This window comes from Propithecus coquereli, unplaced genomic scaffold (assembly GCF_000956105.1).
Source record: "Propithecus coquereli isolate 6110/MARCELLA unplaced genomic scaffold, Pcoq_1.0 Scaffold261, whole genome shotgun sequence".
Lineage (NCBI taxonomy): Eukaryota > Metazoa > Chordata > Mammalia > Primates > Indriidae > Propithecus > Propithecus coquereli.
The window spans coordinates 2528339-2549106 of record NW_012148186.1 but is presented as its reverse complement, the minus strand read 5'-3'; positions in this window follow the sequence as shown (position 1 = coordinate 2549106).

Genomic DNA, 20768 nt, shown 5'->3' with positions numbered 1-20768 from the left:
CCTCAGCAAAGTGAAGCCCCTTCATCAGGCCCAGCTTAAAATGGTAATATGTAGGGACAATTTATTGAGCTCCTAATGTGAGTCAGGCTCTGTTTGGGGCACTTTGCTATTATTACTTTAATCTTTATAATGATCCTGCAATGTACCTTATCACTTTTGTACAGAGGTGGAAACTGAGGCTTACAGCTAGGGGCATGCTGGGGCCCACTTTTATGTGTTGTGACAGCCAATAGTATGAATCTCTTCCCAACTTTGCATTCGGTTAACATCACGTGGATAGCTTGAAATCAACCACAGTGGGAGTATTTACACCACAGAAATTGGCACATTACAAGTTAGGACTTTATATATTTATTTTGAGAGCCTGTTGTTAAACATTTACCAGTATACTATAGCTTATAGCTAATAGCCAGCTGGGCCAGGGTTCAAACCCAGGTCTGCCAGTCTTCAAACTCTTTCCTGTCTCCCTGTGTTAGGAGAAGCTAGAGGCAGAGTTTTAGGGCCCAGCACTTTCCGAAGGCTCTGAAATGCTCTATTCAGAACCCACCCCCCTGCCCTCTACCTGTCATACCTCCCAAACCTCCCACAACTAAATTCTGCTAACTCAAATAGAATGCAAAGTTCATCCAGGGGCTATCCAGGATTCCCTTTATTTGGTTTCAACTCTTGCCAAAAGAAAAAGTCAAATGATGAAGCTTTTAAAGAAAAGCCAAAGAGACAAAGACAACTTGACTCCTCTTTGCTCAGTATCTGTGAATAAGTGCAAAGGAGGAACTGAACAAGCCATTAATTCCCAATGCTTTGAGGAGCCCCACTGGAGAGCTCTTTTACTTGGCAGTGAGGAGTTGGACCCCATGGAAGCATTAATTGACACCATCTAATTACAGGAGATGGAGTTAATCTCTGGGCCAAGTGTCCATCTGCTTCTCATTTCCAATCAGCACACACTAAGAGTGAACACAACATAAACTCAGGAACAACCTCAGTGATGCATTACATTTCCAAGACAGGAGTAAGACAAGAAATGAACTTCAAGGAAAATAATAGCAGAATGGGCCAAATGCCTTACTAAAATCTGGCATGGACTAGAGTCAGATATTAAGAAAGTGGCCTTTAATAAATAATTAATTTTTAATGACACTGGACTCTCTACTGGCTATCATGATATTATCAATCCTGAGGCAATATTTTATAACCTCGTATATTCATTTTGCATGTATTTTATAGTCCTTTTCTTTGTATATTAGTTCCATTTTTTGTTTTTATTAATATTTTTTAATTCTTTGAGGACCATATTTATTAAATCCTTATAATAATAAGTTGAGTCCTTTTTGCACAATATATTTGCCCTAAGATTGGGCTGCCTCTACTGGTGATTGTCTCAAACTTGCAAAGTGACGCCCTTCAGAGCCAGGGTGTCTTTATGTGCTGACAACGTTTCCCACAGTCCTGCGTTTTTTTCTTGCTTTACTTTGCTTCAAAGCAAGTGAGTGGGGTATGGGTAGAGTGCAGCTGGTAATAGCATAAAGCAGTGTTCTGCTCATACCAACACAGAAACTGCCACCTGTGACCACTGCAAAGTCCACCCCTTTCTGTCTGTCAAGAATGTACGCAACAGGCTACTGAGGAACAATCCAGGCCAAAAGGTAAGTTTTGAAAGAAGGTAGAGGAAGACTCTCTTTCCAAAAAACCAAGGAAAGTGTGGTCTAAGGGAAGTGTGTGTACTTTAAGGACTAACAATGGGCACATTAACAAAACTACTATAAGCAAAATTTTCTAAAGAATTTTTCTTATTCACACCTGCTCTGTGATATATAGTTTTTTCTTACCTTTTGGTGAAATCTAGACCAGACTCCATCATTTCCAGGTCATTCTTAGATAAGAAAAAGTCCTGTAGCCACCACATATAAAATACATGAACCATCTCAGTAACTAAAATGTCCAGCCTTATGTAAGAATCAAAACTCAAACTTCAATTTGAAAAATATGTTTGAATCTCCTCCATACCCCAGCTTGGCCTTGCTCAAGATAGGAAGCCTGCAGTGGAAAGGAAATGGGGTGGGAGGTAGAAAGAGGCTGGGGGGCTGCTGGCTGCTTCTTTCTCGATTCTGCCAACATCTCTCGCCACTCCACTCCCAATTTGCTAGTTGGAACTTCTGTTCTCTGGTGCTGGAGTAGAGGGGAGGTACAGAGGTGATAGGGCTGGAAAGGTCTTAGCTGACTGGTACAGTCATGAACTGGCACTGCTTTCTCTGGGAGGAGCAGATGTTTAGGGCTTTCTTGCCTTATTGCATTGGCAAGAGCCTCCACTAAGTCCAGTGTGGATCATGTCTGATCTCAGGGGTTTATCATTTTTTGTAGACACTATCACATTTATCACAGTATGCTAAAAATTATTACTATGAATGACTGTTGAATTTTATAACTTTTTTTTACATCCATTGTGGTGATCATATGATGTCTTCTCTTTATTTTGTTACTGTATGAATTGCGTTAATTGATTTTCCAAATGTTAGCTCTTGTATTCCTGGATTAAACTCCACTCAGTTATGATGTATTTTTCTTTCATAAATCATTGGATTCAATTTGTTAATATTGTAAGATTTTTCATTTACATTTTTGAGAAAGATGGGTTTATATAGGTTGAGTATTCCTAAGCCAAAAATCTGAAATTTGTAATGGTCCAAAATCCAAAACCTTTTGAGCACCAACATGATGCTCAAAAGAAATGCTCATTGGAACATTTCAGATTTTGGATTAGGTATGCTCAACTGGTAAGTACAATGCAAATATTCCAAAATAAAAAAAAATCTGAAATACAAAATACTTCTGGCCCCAAGCATTTTGGATAAGTGATATTCAATCTGTAAAATTTTTCTTTCTTGCAATGTTGCTATCAGGTTTCGTTATTATGGTCATGCTGTCTTCATACAATGATTTGAGAAGTATACACTCTTTTTCTATTCTCTGGAAGAGCTATATAAACTTAGTGTAATTTTTTCCTTAAATGTTTAGTGAAAGCACTAGTTCTGGAGGTTCTTTATGAGGAGAATCTATTTTTTTTGGATATTCTGTGGGCTCTTTGGAGATTCTCCATCACTGGGGACCATTCACCTATAAATCTCTGCTTCAGTGGATATACTTTCCAGCTGGCTGCCTAAGACCCTGATTCTCTGTTATCTACCTCCCCTGACATTTTCGCATTGTTCCTTCAGGTGGTTTCATGGACAAAGTTCCTTTGAGATGGTCTGACTTTCTCTCTCTCTCTCTCTCTCTGTCTTTCTCTGTCTACCCTTCTCTGCTTATCTCTGGTGCACAAAAAAATATTTTTGTCTTACAACTTTCCACAGAGGGAATGTAAATTACTGTCAAAACAAGGAGCTCTACACTGCTGCCACATGATGTGCCACTAGTCTCTGGACCCTTTGGATTTCTTCGCTGTGAGTCAGACACCAGAGAGCTCCTGTCTGGGCTCATTTTCAGCCCTCTGCAGGGCCTCTGTGAAGCCCTGATCACTAGGCTTGCAAGGAGGCATGAGCCTCCCTGATGGGGGGAGGGGGGATAAAGAGGCTTGGAGACAACTTACATTCAAATAAAAGCCTTTCTCTAATCCCAATCCTTCTTTCTGGCTTCTTCAACTTCTTTTACACGCTAAAGATGAGTGATGGGCTAAGAGTCACAAAAATTGGCTCTTTTCTAGGTCCTCTGAAAGTGATCTAGTAAGCGGTCTACAATCTTGAAGTCTGCTTAAATTGAGACTCTGTTCCATGTTAACATCCTCCTACATTAGCTAGCTACCATAAAATATCAATATTGACAAATTGTATAGAGAAGGACATAGAGAAGCCTATGTTATACCAAAACAATTTCTAAGTACTGCATAACAGTTTAAAATGCTACTCTGCAAAATTTAAAAGTCTATTATCCCTATTTCTTAATTTTCTGAATTGATGTCAGAATGTAAAATGCCACCAGCACTCAAAGTGGATGATTTTGCATCTCATGGTGCCAGACTCACATTGGGCCCCATTTTGCTCTCCCTTTAAGAGTTAGAATATAGGAGACCACATTCTTTATGTGTATTTCTTAGTCAGACCCCAAGTTTGCTGCTGCAGTATTAGAAAGAGACCTTGGTTTTCCACCAGGCCCTTTGCTTATGGCTGCTTGGGAGGCTTTGGCCACTGCACAGAGGAAATATGAGGGATCCTCAACAAGTTGATGGAAAATGACTATTATGAAAAAATTATGCATGTATTTAAAATTTTTTTCACACCAAAACTGGCTCGTACTAACTTGTTATAACATATCTGAACAGGATCTAGTTTGAGGCACTAAGGAGGCTAAGACATCAGTTTGAAAAGAACTGCTCCCAAAGCAACATGAATTCTGCCAAAATTGAACCCAGAACAAACATAAAACTTATGGTGAAGCTTGAGTGGAAGAATGATGAAATCACTGATGCTTTATGAAAAGTTTATGGGGACAATGCTCCCAAAGAAATCAGCGGTTTACAAATGGATAGCTTGTTTTAAGAAGGAATGAGATGATATTGAAGATGCAGCCCACAGTGGCAGATCAACCACATTAATTTGCAAGAAAAAAATTCATCTTGTTCATGCTCTAATTGAAGAGAACACATCTAAACCACAAGAGCACACACAAACTCAATGTGAAAGGATGGAAAAAATATTCCATGCAAATGGGAACCAAAAGAGAGCAGGTGTAGCCATCCTTGTATCATATAAAATCAAATTTAAGCCAACAAAGGTAAAGAAAGACAAAGAAGGTCATTATATAATGGTAAAAGTAGCTATTCAACAAGAAGACATAACAACCCTAAATTTATATGTGCCCAACACAAGAGCTCCCAGATACATAAAGCAAATCTTACTAAAGTTAAGCAAAGAAATAAACAGCACCATCATAACAACTGGGGACCACAACACTCCACCATCAGAGCCTGACAAATCATCAAAGCAGAAAATAAGTAAAGAAATAATGGATTTAAATGAAACTCTAAATCAAATGGACCTAATAGACATTTACAGAAAATTCTACCCAAAACTATAGACTATGCATTCTTCTCAGCAGCACGTGGGACATTCTCCAAGATGGATCATATCTTAGGCCACAAAACAGATCTCAACAAATACAAAACAATTGAAATTATACCGTATACCTTCTCATACCACAGTAGACTGGGTCAATTACAACAGAAACACATAAAACTACACAAAGTCATGGAAATTAAACAACCTGCTGCTGAGCAATTATTGGGTCAAGGATGAAATTAAGATGGAAATCAAAAAATTCTTTGAGTTGAATGATAAGGGGGACACAAATTATCAAAATCTTTGGGACACAGCAAAAGTATTCCTCAGGGGAAAATGCATAGCCTTAAATGCCTACATCAAAAGGACAGAAAGATCACAAATTAACAACCTAATGTCACACCTCAAGGAACTGGAAAAGGAAAAACAAACCAAACCCAAAGCCAACAGAAGTAAAGAAATAACAAAGGTCAAAGCAGAACTAAATGAATTGGAAAACAAACAAACAAACAAAAAAATACGAAGGATTAACAAAACAAAAAGTAGGTTCTTTGAAAAGATAAATAAAAGTGACAGACCTCTACCTAGATTAGCCAAGAACAGAAGAGAAGGGACCCAAATAAGCTCAATCAGAAATGAAAAAAAGTGACATTGGAACTGATACCACAGAAATACAAAATATTATCCATGAATACTATGTAAATCTCCACATGCATAAACTAGAAAATATAGAGAAAATGGACAAGTTCCTGGAAACACACAACCTCCCAAGACTCAAGCAGGAAGAAACAGAGCTCCTGAACAGACCAATAATGAACAGTGAGATTGAATCAGTAATAAAAATACCTCCCAACAAAAAAAAGCCCTGGACCAGATGGATTCACTGCTGAATTGTATCAAACCTACAAAGAAGACCTGGTACTCATAGTACAGAGATTATTTCATGATATTGAGAAGGAGTTACCTTCCCAAACTCATTTATGAAGCCAGTATCACCTAGATACCAAAGCAAGAAATGTCATACACAGAAAACTACAGACCAATATCCCTTATGAATATAGATACGAAAATCCTCAATAAAATACTAGCAAACTGAATTCAAAAGCACATCAAAAAAATAATCCATAAGGAATAAGTGGGCTTTATACTAGGGATGCAGGGATGGTTCAACATACATAAATCAATAAATGTGATTCACCACATGAACAAAAGCAAAAACAAAGACTATATGATCATCTCAATAGATGTAGAAAAAGCATTTGACAAAATCCAGCACCCTTTCATGAGAAAAACCCTCAACAAACTAGGCATAGAAGGAACATATCTCAGAATTATATTAATAAAAGCCATATATGACAAACAAACAGCCAACATCGTACTGAATGGGGAAAAAGTGAAAGCATTCCCCCTAAGAACTGGAATAAGACAAGGGTGCCCACTGTCAACACTTTTATTCAACATAGTGCTGGAAGCCCTAGCCTGGGCAATCAGGCAAGGGAAGAATATTAAGGGTATCCAAATTGGGAAAGAAGAGGTCAAACTATAGCTCTTCATTGATGATATGATCCTGTATCTATTTTAGAAACCCCAAAGATTCCACCAAGATTCTCTTGGAATTGTTAAATAAATTCAGCAAAGTCTCAGGATACAGAATCAATGTACATAAATCAGTAGCATTTCTATATACTGACAACAGTCAACCTCAGAGTCAAATCAAAGACTCAATATCATTTACGATAGCCATGAAGAAAATAAGATACCTAGGAATATACCTAACCAAGGAGGTGAAAGATCTCTACAAGGAGAACTACAAAACCCTGAGGAAAGAAATTGCAGAGGACACAAATAAATTAAAAAACATATCATGCTCATGGATAGGTAGAATAAACAATGTTAAAATGTCCATACTACCCAAAGTGATTTACAGATTCAATGCAATCCCCATCAAATTATCAAAGTCATACATCACAGATTTAGAAAAAATGATTCCATGTTTCATTTGGAACCAGAAAAGAGCCCAAATCACCAAAGCAATCTTAAGCAAAAAGAACACATCTGGAGGCATCACATTACCAGACTTCATACTACACTACAAGGCTATAGTAACCAAAACAGCATCGTATTGGTACGAAAATATAGCCATAGACCAATGGAACATAACAGAAAACCCAGATGTAAAACCATCTACCTACAACCAACTGATCTTTGACAAAGCAGACAACAATGTACATGGGGGAAAAGAAGCCCTAGTCAATGAATGGTGCTGGGAAAATTGGATAGCTGCATGTAGAAGAATGGAACAGGACCTCTACCTTTTACCACTCACAAAAAATAATTGAAGATGGATAAAAGACTTAGATATAAGGCATGACTCCATAAGAATTCTAGAGGAAAATGTAGGAAAAACTCTTCTACATGTCAGCCTAGACAAAGAATTTATGACTAAAACCCCAATGGCAATCATGGCAACAGCAAAAATTAATAAATGGGACTTGATTAAACTAAAAAGCTTCTGCACAGTGCAGCTAAGGAAATAATCAACAGAGCAAATAGACAACCTACAGTATGGGAGAAAATATTCTCAAGCTACACACATGATAAAGGGCTAATAACCAGAATTTACAAAGAATTCAAGCAAATCTACAAGAAAAAAACAAACAGCCTTATTAGAAAGTGGGAAAAAGATAAGAAGCTTCTCAAAAGAAGAAAGACAAATGGCCAATAAACATGAAAAAATGCTCAATATCACTAATCATCAGGGAAATGCAAATTAAAACCACAATGAGATATCACCTTACTCCAGTTATTATAGAAAGGCTTTTATTAAAAAGTCCAAGAACAATAGATGCTGGCATGTATGCAGAGAGAAAGGAATGCTTATACACTGTTTGTGGGACTGCAAATTAGTACAACCCCAATGGAAAACAGTATGGAGATTCCTCCAAGAACTAAAAGCAGACTTATCATTCTATCCAGTAATCCCACTGTTAGGTATCTACCCAAAGGAAATGAAGACTTTTAATCAAAAGACACCTACACTCAAATGTTTATTGCAGCACAATTCACAGTTGCAAAGATGTGGAATCAACCCAAGTGCCCATCAATTCATGAATGGATTAATAACATGTGGTATATGTATACCATGGAGTACTACTCAGCCATGAAAAAGATGAAATAATACCTTTTCCAACAATCTAGATGGAACTGGAGACCATTCTCCTAAGTGAAGTATCTCAAGAATGGAAAAACAAACACATGTACTCCCTATTAAATTGGAACTAATTGAAGAGCACACATCTGCACAGAGGGAAGTAAAATACAATGGAAATTAACCAGGGGAGAGAGGGGAATAAACCAACCAAATGGGTTATATGAAAACTATTTGGCTGACAGGCATACCTATAGCCAGTACTCAAACATTATAGAAATGATCCCTGTAACCTAAAACATTTGTACCTTCTTTATATTAATATTTTGAAATAAAAAATTAAAATTAAAAAAGATAAAAACAACAACAAAACATTACTAGAAGAGAGATGTTTAATGTCCTCATCACAAAGAAATGATAAATGTTTAAGGTGATAGATATGCTAATTACCTTGATTTGATTATCATACAACTGATACATGTATTGAAACATCATGTTGTACCCCACAAATATGTACAACAATTATATAACAATCATAAATTGAATAAAAAAAAGTAAAAAAGGAAGGAATTAAACTAAAGCTCTCAAACTCTGACCTTCTACGGTTCTAAAGAAAACTGAGGGAGAGCCAGGATGGTGGTAGCTGTGTGTCTCAGTGACACACTTTTAATGGTGGTAAGAAGCACAGAACAACTGCTTCTGTCAAGGCAGAGACTTAAAGCCAATTAACATTGGGATTGAGTTTTTTTTTTTTTTTAATACGAAATAGATTTTTAGGTGGTCCAGCTCTCCTGGAATACAAACTATTAATATATATTTACCTTGTGTGCCTTTTTTCTTATAAGCCAATGGGAGGATTGGTGGCAGGAAGCTTTATTTCTGATCTTTGGGAGGGCAAAGGAAAGTTAAAGAAGAAAACTGGATCAACACAGAATTGTTTGTGCTCGTAAAGACTTAGGATCACAGGGCATTAAATACGGGATCCTTCAATGCCCCCTAGAACAAGTTCCACATTTTATAGCTATAAGTACTGAGGGTCACTCACACCATTAGTTATAGGGAGTATTGGGATTAGAATCCAGCTGCTTTTTGCACGATACTATGCTTTTCTGTACAGAAAGAAGAATACGTTCTCGGGTCTGTGGAAATTAAAATTTGAAAAGCCACTTCTTCTTTTAGGGTGAACAACTTTGAGGGCATCTTTTCTACTCAAGAACCGATTTTTCCCTTTCCCCTGGAGCAGCAGTATGTTGGTAGGGTGAGAGGTGGGACAACCATGTTAGCCAACCCTGGGGGTCTGGAATGAGGACTAAGCAATTCCAGTTTATCCTGGGCTTCCCTCTAACAACATAGCTATGCTATGGCTATCTTCTGTCGGCTGTGTGGACCAGCTAGTCTAGAAGGGTGGTCATCAGGGGAAGAGAAGATGGGAGATAAAGAGGGCACCCTCTCTGGTCCCAGGGATTTTCCATAATCTGATTCAGTCCTCTCTGAGGCTCTGCTGCCTTCCTGCCTCTAGTCTATGAAACAATTGTATCTTAATATGTAGCACGCTCCTATTTTTCCCCCCTTAAGCTGGTTTCAATTGAATTGGTGCTGTTACCTGCAACCAACAATTTTAACTAATATTGTTCCTTCTTATCTTAGAAGGATCATCTTCAGGAGTTAAGCACTTTTTATTTTCGTTTAGTTTAATGGACACACAATCACAGAGAACCATTGTTCTCTTCATCTCTTTCCAGAAACCAACACAATAGAGCCATCTCTCTCCTATCCAATCAATTGCTAAATCTGGATGGTTTTTCTTTCATAAGGACTCTCAAATCTATCACTCTTATCTGCATCTAATGCCATTAAATTTGGGACGTTATTACTTCACGTTGGCCATTTGCAATTGGTTGACTTGACACTCTTCTCTCATTTTCAATCCACTATCCCTTTGGATATAGTCCTGAAGTTTGCTTTCATTAGGACCCTGCTTAAGTGCTAAAGTGTCAGGATTTCAGCCACAGAATAGTGAGTGCTGGGAAGGTCTAAACCACTGTATTATTTTTCTATTGCTGCATAACAAATCACCGTAAATTTAACATCTCAAAATGACACCCATTTATAGTCTCACAGTTCTGTAGGTCAGAGTCTGGTAGACTTGGCTGGATTCTAAGCTCAGTGTCTCCTAATGCCAAAATCAAGGTGGTGGCCAGACCAGAGTACGCTCTTCCCTGGAGGCTCTGGAGAAGGCTCTTCTAAGCCATTCAGGTTGTTAGCAGGACTGAGTTCCTTGTGGCTGTAGGACTGAAGCCTCTACTTCCTTGCCATCATCAGCTGGGGATCACTCTGCTCTGAGGGTCCACTCAGGTTCCTTCCAACGTGGTCCCCTCCATCGTCAAAGCAGCATCAGTGTATCAAGTCCTTCTCATGCCGCAACCTCTCTGACTTGCCCTTCTGCCACCAGCTGGAGAAAGCTCTTTGCTTTTAAATGTCTCATGTGATTAGAAGAGGCCCACCCTGACTGACTTGTAGCCTTACTTTCATGGGCAGGATCCCTTTTGCCATATAGCATGGCATCAGTGAGGGAATGGTAGCTCATCATAGTCAGCAGTTCTGTCCACACTCAAGGTGAGGAGCCTGTACAGGCCAATGTTCACTGGGATAGTTCTTAGAATTCTGCCTGCAACACACAGAGCTGTGGGTGGGATTACTCACCTTAGCAACATGGGAGAGGTCAGAGGTATGAATTCAGCATGTTTAGTGTGATGGACTGATGTATGGTCCATGACTTGAGTTCAAGGGAGGTCTAGGCAGCAGCTGGGCCAAAGCCGGGGACAAAGGGTGAACTGTGTGTGTTTGTGGGGTCTGAGAGGCAGTGTGAGGAAGAAGACTAGTGGGGCCATGCCACAGGGGAAGGTGGTGGTGAGTTATTTGTTATTATACAAGCCTTGTGAACAAAGGGCCAGATGTGTCTAGCAGAATATTTCCTTTGTTGGGGCAGCCAGAGCTTCTGCAGTCACTCTCCCTCCCCACATACTCATGAACGTCCCCATTCTCCTCAGTCTAGCATCTAAAGGCTTTTCTTTATAGTCTCCCACTTACATTTCAGCCTCATTTCTCACAAATTCTTTTAATATATCTTATGCTAAAGTTCTAGCAGAACTGGGGCACAGTGAAATTGGTACCATAGTGAAAGGATCAACATCAGCCACTTGTTTCCCAGGAGGTATCACAGGTGGTGCTGTTACCTTCATGAATTTACAGTGATCTGGGGTCTGTCTTCAATCTTCAGGCTCGGAAACTTGATTTTGTCAGCACATCGAAAGCCGGCCTCCGCCTGGGGTAGTGCTCAAATGAACATTAGTAAGATTTGCTGTCTGGGTTTCCCTTGTGGCATGGTCTGATCTTTGCCTTCTCCTCCACTGATCTCTGTCACTCCTGGGGTTTCCAGCCTCTTAACTTTGGCTCAGGAGGTATTCCTTCCTGGGCCCTCACCCATTCTATACTTTCCCAACAATTGTATTAATAGCAGAACCAGCCATGTAATTTGCAAGGCTCAGTGCAAAATGAAAGTGTGAGGATCTTGTTCAGAAATGCTTAGGAATTTCAAGATAGTGACTGCAGAGTATTAAAGCTAGTGTGGCATCCTGTGTCACTGCACAGGTCAATGCTCTAAAGCCGGCCCACCTTTGCAGGGTCTCTCCATTGCTCCCCACTCTCACTCCTGTTCACATTCACACAGTGAGTTCTCAAAAAGTGCTTTTGAATGACAGCCAAGGATCTCAGATGTACTGGAATGATGTGAAGCTCTTAAGGTTCTCTAAATCCATAAACACTGCATTGAGAGGAACTCTTGGCTTAATGCATGCTATAAAAATGATAACAGAAGTGTAGGGCACTTTAAACAAAAAATAGCAACTCAGTATAGGAAAAGTCATATAGTTGAAATGTGGAATACCAACAGGCCAGCCATGGAAGCAGCAAATAGTAGGGAAAGTGTGGGATCTCTTTCTGGAGCTGCAAGAACGAAAGAGAACAGAGTGAAAAAATGAAAAAATAACCCCAGATAGCAAACATCAAAGCTTTTAGGCTTTGGAAACTTGCTTTTTCTAAGGGTGCCAAAGGCATTCCCGAAAGTACATTGGCGTAGGGCTGACATGGTGGGCCTGGGGTCGGGGAGCCTGACTGGGGTGGGGTGGGGTGGGGGTACCGTCCTCAAAACAGCAGCGATCTAATGATCTTTGATAATTAGCAAGACTGCATTCTGCCTTCCCATGCTGGCCAGACAGGACAGTGAGAATTATGAAATGGCTGCTGGCAGATGAATGGGGTTGCCTCTGCCATCTGTCTTCCAAATGATCCTGTAGGTACAGCTATTATTTCAGTCAGACACTGGCAGGCGGGCAATTGTTCACAGGCTCTTTGAAGAATAGCTGCTGTCAAGGGTTTGGTGAGTGTTACGACTTCCCACAGACCCGTTTTCAGCATGTCTGAGACATTAAAACATGGAGGGGACACGGCCTGTGGCTGACCAGGAATTCTTAGCTGTCTTTCCCCTCACCTCGGCCCCCCTATTCCTCTTCCCAGTTTCCTCCCTCCTCCTCCCAATACCCTGCTCCGTGTCGAACCCCTCCCCTTGTCCCCCCTCACCTCAGGCTTCTTCTACCAGCCCATTTCTCTTCCTTTCTCTTTTCTCCCCTCTTCCTTTCACAAATTACACCAGTATCTTGGGGGAAAAGTTACTGCTGCCTCCAGGAGGCTGGGAGTGAGGGGAAGGGAACTGTGGAGGTAGGACACAAAGGGAAGGGAGATTGCACCAAATCAACTACAAACGCAACCAAGGGCACTCCGGAGTCCCGGGGTGGGGGTGGAGGGTTATCCCAGGGAAGGGGAGATGCAAAGAGGAATCAAGAAAGAAGTGAGTTAAAAAGACATCCCACATTAACTGTTGTGTCAATCCTGGCTAGTAAGTTGGTTGGAAGATAAAAAACAGCTGGAAGACAGAGTCTCATTAAAATCCCCCAAAGGTAGGTGTGAACTTGAGCATATTAAATAGCTTCCTATAATTTGCTGTGCTCATTTTGTCAGCATTTTAATTTTCATCCCTTTATGGACCAATTTGAGTGACATGATCCCGCCCACACCTGGTTTGATGTGACAGAGAGATTCAAAGTGCCACAGTCGGTTTTCACCTTTGCACTCCTAAGAACCCTACTAGCACAGACTCGGAGTTGAGGAGCATCCACTGTTTAACCTCCCATCTGGAGCAGGACCTGTCTTTGCAAGGATAACACCTTGAGACTCAAGTTCAGGGGTAGAATCAATGATTACTTTTCAAGCCCTGTAAATATGGTAAGACATCTAGGTCTTTTCCCTTCAACCTTGCTTATATTCTTATATTCTTTCTCTTCAACTCTTCCTCCTTTTCTCTTCTTCAACCCTCCATCCACTACCACCATTCTTCTCATAAACATCACTTAAAAACCAAACCAAACTAACCAAAACAAACAAAACACCAGCTGCCTCAGCCGCAGGGGGTGTCATTCATCAAAATCACTCTATCTCATTAGATAATGTAACTTACATTTCCTCACTTCAATTTGCCAGTAAGAGAATCTGAGTACTGTATGCCAATGTATCCCCCAAAGTTCATGTGCTAGAAACTTAATACCCAATGCAACAGTACTGGGAGGTGTTTAGGTCATGAAAGCTCCACCCTCATGAATGGATTAATGCCCTTATCGTGGGAGTGGGTTTGTTATAAAAGCTAGTTTGGGCCCTCTTGCTTACTCTCTCTTTCTGCTCCTCTCCTCTCCTCTCTTTTCTCTTTTCCCTGCCCCCTTCCCTCCCGCATGCTCTCTTGCCCTTCCACCTTCTGTCATGGGATGATGCAGCAAGAATGCCCTCACCAGATGTCTCCCCTCAATCTTGGACTTCCCAGCTTCTAGAACCATGAGCCAAATAAATTTCTGCTCATTATAAATTACCCAGACTCAGGTATTCTGCTATAGCAACACAAAGTGGACTGAGACAGTCAAGTAAAATGTCTGTTTTACTCACCATCGACCAAAAGTGGTCTCTACTGAGATTTTAGTGGCGTAAGAACTTAGAGATTATTTTTGATACTACATTGAGATTGAAGCTCAAGGCTATTCATAATAGCATGTGGTAGTTCTAGTAGCTTCCTGTCTAATGCCCTATCAGAGTGACCATGTGGTTTTTCCTGAAGCCAGGCACATTAGAGAATGGCAGAAATCCCTATTCATGATTGCACCAAGACAAGAGATATAAACCTGAACTGTCCTGGACAAACCCGATGCACAGCCCCCTGCCCATCACAGAAAGGCAAGCAAGGATGATTTCCTCCTCTGAATGCCTATTATTGCATAAAAGTAAAAAAGAAAAAATAGGTTTGTAGAATAAATTCATTAACTTGGAAAAAGTGTGTAAAAACAGAAGAGAGGGCAGGACAAAATTTTTGGAAAAATATGCTCTTAGGAGCTGGGAAGAAGGTGAGTCAGAGAGCTAGAGACCAGCAGACTCCAGCGCTACTGCAGAGAACTGGGCACTGGAAGTTTGACTGGGACATCCCTGAGAGAACAGCCACAGCAGTGTGATGGGGAAGGAACTAGACTTGTAGGGCTAGCGAGTCAAGACTACTCCCTCATGACGTTTGTTGTGCAGAGGTGGCGAGAGGATGGTATCTTAAAGCCCTTATGATAGAGGAGACAAGCACTTGTCTTCTAAGAGAATGAAAAGTTGGAAGGGAGAGAACAAAGACACAGGAAAAGGAGGCTGTGGATGATGGAACAAGGTCCTGGAAGCAGATGTCTTCTCACAGAGTCAGGGATGTAGGGCTCTGGAAGAAGGATCCTCTGCAAACAGGCAGAGGGCTGTGACAGTTGGATGTCACAGCCAATCGACAAAAGAACTGAGATGCAAAAGAACTTAGACCAGGAGATGGGGGGAAGTGAAATTACTTTAAGTAGGATAGTCCTGATCTTAGCACAGTAGAAAATGAGATCATTTGCCAAAAGTAAGGGATTTGGCAAAAGAGGCTTGGGGAGAATGGTAAAGCTGTGCTTTTGCGCAGGTGCAATGCCAAGTTGACAGGATCTACTGAGATGATCTATCAGGTGTGCTCCAGGCCAGTTTTGTGAACAGGAAGATTTTAATTTAAGGAACTGTTAATTAGTGAAACGTGGTTAGTCACTAAGGGACCCAGAAGTAGCAGGTGCAATGTGCACAGAGCCCAGCTCCAGTATCACAAAGCAGGGCAAAGGAGGGCTGATTGGGAATTGGGAACGATAAATTGATAACTGGCCTAGACGAATAAAAAGATTGCCCAATATGGTAGATAAATAATTTTGCAGCTTAGAAACCCATTATTCCTTCTTTCCAGACTCAAAATCCTAGGGAAAAGAAAAGAACTGAGGAGTCAGGGGAAATTCATGGCTGTAGACGTTGAGCAAAGCAGTGGCGGTACCCGGCCATATCTAACACAAAATAGGACAATAGCAAGCAGGGTATATTTCATTTATTTATTTGTTTTGGGAAATCAAGTGACCTCTAACAACTGCTTCCTGCCTTCCAGAGGCTGGGGAAGCTTATTGTAATGCAGCTGCTCCAGTGAGGGTGAGCTCAGCGCTGAGAGGTGGATAGTGCTGAGTGGGCAGGAGAGGCTGGTGGCTATAGACCCGCAGAGCGCAGAGCTGGGCGGGGCTGAGTTCGGGTGGGAGGTACAGGCAATTTGAATCCTGACAAGTGTTGACAGTTTGCCTTCTAAAATGTGGTCTCAATTTATACTCCTATTCAATAGATCTGATTATCAAGTGTAATCAAGCTTTTGGATGCTGCCTTTTCAAAGATTTGCTTATCTCTAAATTATGAGTGAGGCTGAATATCTTTTCATATGTTTAATTATTTGGATTTTTTTCTGCGAGCTCTCATTTGTGTCCTTCCTGGGGGCTTTAAGCATAGGGCAGGTTAGTTCATTTAAAAAGAATTTAGTAAGTGCCTGGTGAATCTTAGGCCCCATACGCACTCTGGCAAACAAAACAGACATGGCTCCTGGCCTCCCAGAGATTAATGTATTGTGGGCGAGACAATAAAGAAGTAAACAAATGTATAAATACGCATTTCTGTAAGTTCTCTGGAAGGAAAGAAGGGTATTCTGTGAGAGAGGAAAACCACGCGGGGTCTACTTTAGATGTGGTGGTCAGGGAAGGTCTTTCTGAGGAGACATTCAGTTGGAGACCTGATAGTCGAGAAATGATTAGCTGTGTGAAGAGCGAGGGGACGGAGTCCTCTTGGCAGCAGACACAGTACCTGAGATGATTTTCAGGGGCGAAAGAGCCTGCCTGGCATGTCTGGAGACCTGGAGGATGGCCGGGCCAGGTAAAGCACAGTGAGTGTGAGGCGGCGTTTATCCCCATCCTGATTGAGCTCAGAGTGGGTAGAACTCTCTAGGCCTAAGCACACCCAGGAACTATATTTAAGGCTTTCTTTTTCTTTTTCTTTTTTTTTTTTTGAGACAGAGTCTCACTCTTTTGCCCGGGCTAGAGTGAGTGCCGTGGCGTCAGCCTAGCTCACAGCAACCTCACACTCCTGGGCTCAAGGAATCCTTCTGCCTCAGCCTCCCGAGTAGCTGGGACTACAGGCATGTGCCACCATGCCCGGCTAATTTTTCTATATATTTTTAGTTGTCCGATTAGTTTCTTTCTATTTTTAGTAGAGACGGGGTCTCGCTCTTGCTCAGGCTGGTCTTGAACTCCTGAGCTCAAGCAATCCGCCTGCCTCGGCCTCCCAGAGTGCTAGTATTACAGGCGTGAGCCACTGCGCCTGGCCAAGGCTTTCTTTTTCTAAATAAAACCCTGCAAAGAAATTTTAGGCCAATATTTTTTGTGGGTTTGCTTATGGAATCAAGGCTTGTGGGGAATTTTAGGAGCTGTCATCTGTCCAGTGGCTGCAGAAAGTAGATTCAGCACTCTCTCCCTTCATTGCCCCTTCCTGCCGCTTATAGTGTATAAGGATAATATTCGTTAGAGTTCATCTCTGCCCCTCACTTTTGCTTTCATTCACCCTCATTTCACCTCAGGGGAGAGGAACAGAACAGGGGGAAACAGAACAGGGATCTGCAAGAAGCCCGACGGCGTGGCCTGTGGTTGACGCTCCTTCCTCCTTGTGGTATCCTCAAACTCTCGCACCCAGCATGTGGGCAGGTGGTGTGCACACGAGGGCGGCCTCGTGTCAGGGAGAATGGCTCACCCACCGTGGAGAATTGCGGGGGAGCCCAGAGGAACAGAAGCACGAAGTAGCCAGCTTAGACCAGCTCAGCGTCAGGTTCAACGGAGACCATATGCCTTCTTCCAGTCCTTCCTGCTGCTGTTTCCAAAGGGAAAGTGGGGCAGGTGGGGCAACCCCAGAGGGAAGCATAGAGCTGGCTGCAGGTCTCCCTGGTCAGGATGACATGTGGCTCTCAGTGCCGTGCAGTTGAGGAGAGACGAGTCTTTCCTGTCTCTGAAAGGACATCTTTGGGTCTCATCCTTTCATCTGTATCCTGTCTCCCCGGGATAACTGATGAATCACCATTTCTTCCACTTTTACCCAGGGAATTTCCAAGACGCTGGCCATTTCTGTGCCCTCTCCATGTTACTCTCCTGTTAGGACGACCACACCTGGTAAGGACTTGAGTGAACTTTGGTTCAGTCCCTCCCTGTGTATGTGGAGGTATGTCTGACCTCCCTGACTGGTTTCTGAAATTTTGTTCTGTTTGTTTAACAAGTCTTCCCAGGTGGGGAGAGATCAGTTTCTCCAACAGGGTGTCAGCCTCTCAAGAGTTGCCAGGGGTCCTAGGGTGGGCTGTGTCCACACTGACCCTTCTAGCACTGTGCTGGGGCTCCCTGGACCCCTGGGGTGCTCGGAATCTTTTCCCCTTAGAGTGGTCTCTAGTCCAGCTACCTCCTGCCCTGAGCAGTTTGGGACTGTACCATGGTGGCAAGTAGAGCCGAAGTGTCTGGGGGGAATTGTTTATTCTTGGAGGGGGACAAGGAAGTTGTGATACCATCTACAGGGATGGGCCTATAGGGGAAGAGATGGTGGTGGATAAAGGGATCCCCTAAATGTTGAGTAGGAACAGTGGAAGACAGAAGTTTTAGTGGGTAACCCACACCTCCTCGGCACTTGGTACTTCCCAGAGTTCTTTCACATTCCACATCTCCCCAGGCCTCTGAGGTGGACAGGGTGGGGATTATTTTCCTTTGAAACACAAAGAACCAGATACAGAAAAATTACATAATTTGCCTAAGGATGCAAAGCTAGTGACAAAGTCAGGAGGCTCTCTGCTAGGAAGGATACTAGTGAATTTACTTTTTCGAAAAGAAATGTGTATGCCTTGCAGTTTGGTAAAAGACAAACAACACATAGTGCAATATTTAGAGGAATTTAGTGCAATATTTATTAATAGTTCGGGATTTTGGTGGGAGCAGGTCCACTGTTATAAATAGCCTGATCCCTCTTGTCTGGACAGTCCTTTACAAATGGCCTAATAATGATGTTAGTAAGTGATAGCAGCATGACAACTAGGGAAAAACACAGTATGCTGACAACACAGTTTTTCTGAGACCTTCTTTCCTTCTTTTAGTTGAATGTCTCAAGATGCTTCCAGAAAAGATGTGTTGTTATTGATTTATGTTTTAGTGAGATATTAGTTATTTCCTTTTTTTCTCTTAGGGCTATTTTTACTCTAGGCCCAGGTTCAATTTGTGGTTATTTTTTCAGAAGTCCCAACCTTTTTGGCACCAGGGACCGTTTTCATGAAAGACAATTTTTCCGTGGACCAGCGAGGTGGGAGGATGGTTTCAGGATGGTTCAAGCACATAACATTTATTGTGCACTTTACTTCTATTGTTGTTACATTGTAATATATAATGAAATAGTTATACAACTCACTGTAGATTGGAAACCCCTGCTTTAAATTACTTTCAATTTAAGTCATTTGGGAACGGTTTATTTTTGAGAAAGGCTGTCTCAGCATCCTTGGAATCATACTGAAAACATCTGTAGAACAACCTCGAACTTCTTTTTTACAGAGGGGTATGAATTACTGTCCAAAGGACATGTCAGATAATCTCCCAGACCATAAAATCATTTCTTTCCATCCCCATAGTTGATGACACTGAGGACAATTTGTCTCACTTCTTTTTCTTGTGAATTTAGCCTTTTTGGAAATTTCTTCCAGAAAGTGGCCACTTCTGGGCGCCTTTTGGCCAGGAGTCTCTATTTTATCCTAGAGCTGGTATCTATAGAATGTCAAAGGTTCTATATTCCTGGGCCATAAAAGTGGCCAGAGAGGCATGGGTAATGTCTGCCCTGTGTGCCCTGTGCCAACTGTTTTTAAGGAAAGTATGTCCATTCTACCAGCCAGCAGCACGCTCTGGCGGGCACTGTAAGCCTGTCAGGTCTACTACTTTGTTTAGGCTCCATTACAGGGAAGTAGCCACTGCTGAGCTAATGAACGTGAGCCCCTATGTGGCACAGGAGCTAAAGGCTTTACACTCATTATGTCATTTAATTCTTGTAATACTCTGGGAAGTAGATAGTCACCCCCGTTTTAAAGCTAAGAAAAACAAGCAGAGAGAGAGAGTCAGTAACTCGGGAAGGCCACACATCGGGTCAACGGAGCTGGATTTCAAGCAGGGGAGGCGGACCTCGGACCTCACTCTTAACCAGAATGCAACGCTGCCTCCAGTAAATCACCGCAAGGCGGCGCCCTACCCTCGTCCAAGCCGCTTAGAAGGAGATGTGTTTTCTTTTTCCACCCGGGAACGTATGGGGTAGGGCATAATTTGTATCCTTTTTCCTCGCATTTTCTTTCTGTCCAAATGCCAAGGCTCCTTCAAAATTGGTAAGTTTCAGACCAACGAAAATGTTTCTACCAGTATAGGTCCTCGTAATTCCAGGTCTAACCCCCACGCCCAGCCCCAAGAAGACACCGCACTATGAATAAAATGACATGCTCAATAGTAGGAACCAGATTTTCCTTCCTGGGGCAGTAAAAGAAAGAATTGGTTTTAAGGAAAACTAAGAGAAAGCTTGAGGCTTCCATCGCCAAGGATGCAGCATTATAATTAAATAGATTGTTGGTGCACATGCTCAGAGCATGTAACAGGAATTTTCTTTGGAAGTTGTGGACCATCCAAGCCATGTTTAGATCTCAGGGTAAAGCTCAGAGAATTCATGGGCTCATTTTTCTTCTTTCCAAGTCATCTGACAAGTGGCAAAGCAATTGTGATACAATGTCACAGGACGAAGGCTCCAGATCTACTGTTGACAAGTGACACCTGGGACTTGCAGGGCTAGAAATTCCTGTCCAGCTTCTGACACACCTAAGTGTGGCTGTGTGATGAGGCCAGGCATCATATAAACAGGTACCCTTGGGCTGGCTGAGCATGTGAAAGGCAGGAAAAATATAAAAAAAATCTTCACTCCATCTGAGAGAATCAATAGCATTTTAAAAATATCTAATAGACAAAATGTGACAGCAGCAACAAGACATCAGCAACCAACTCAGAATCACTAAG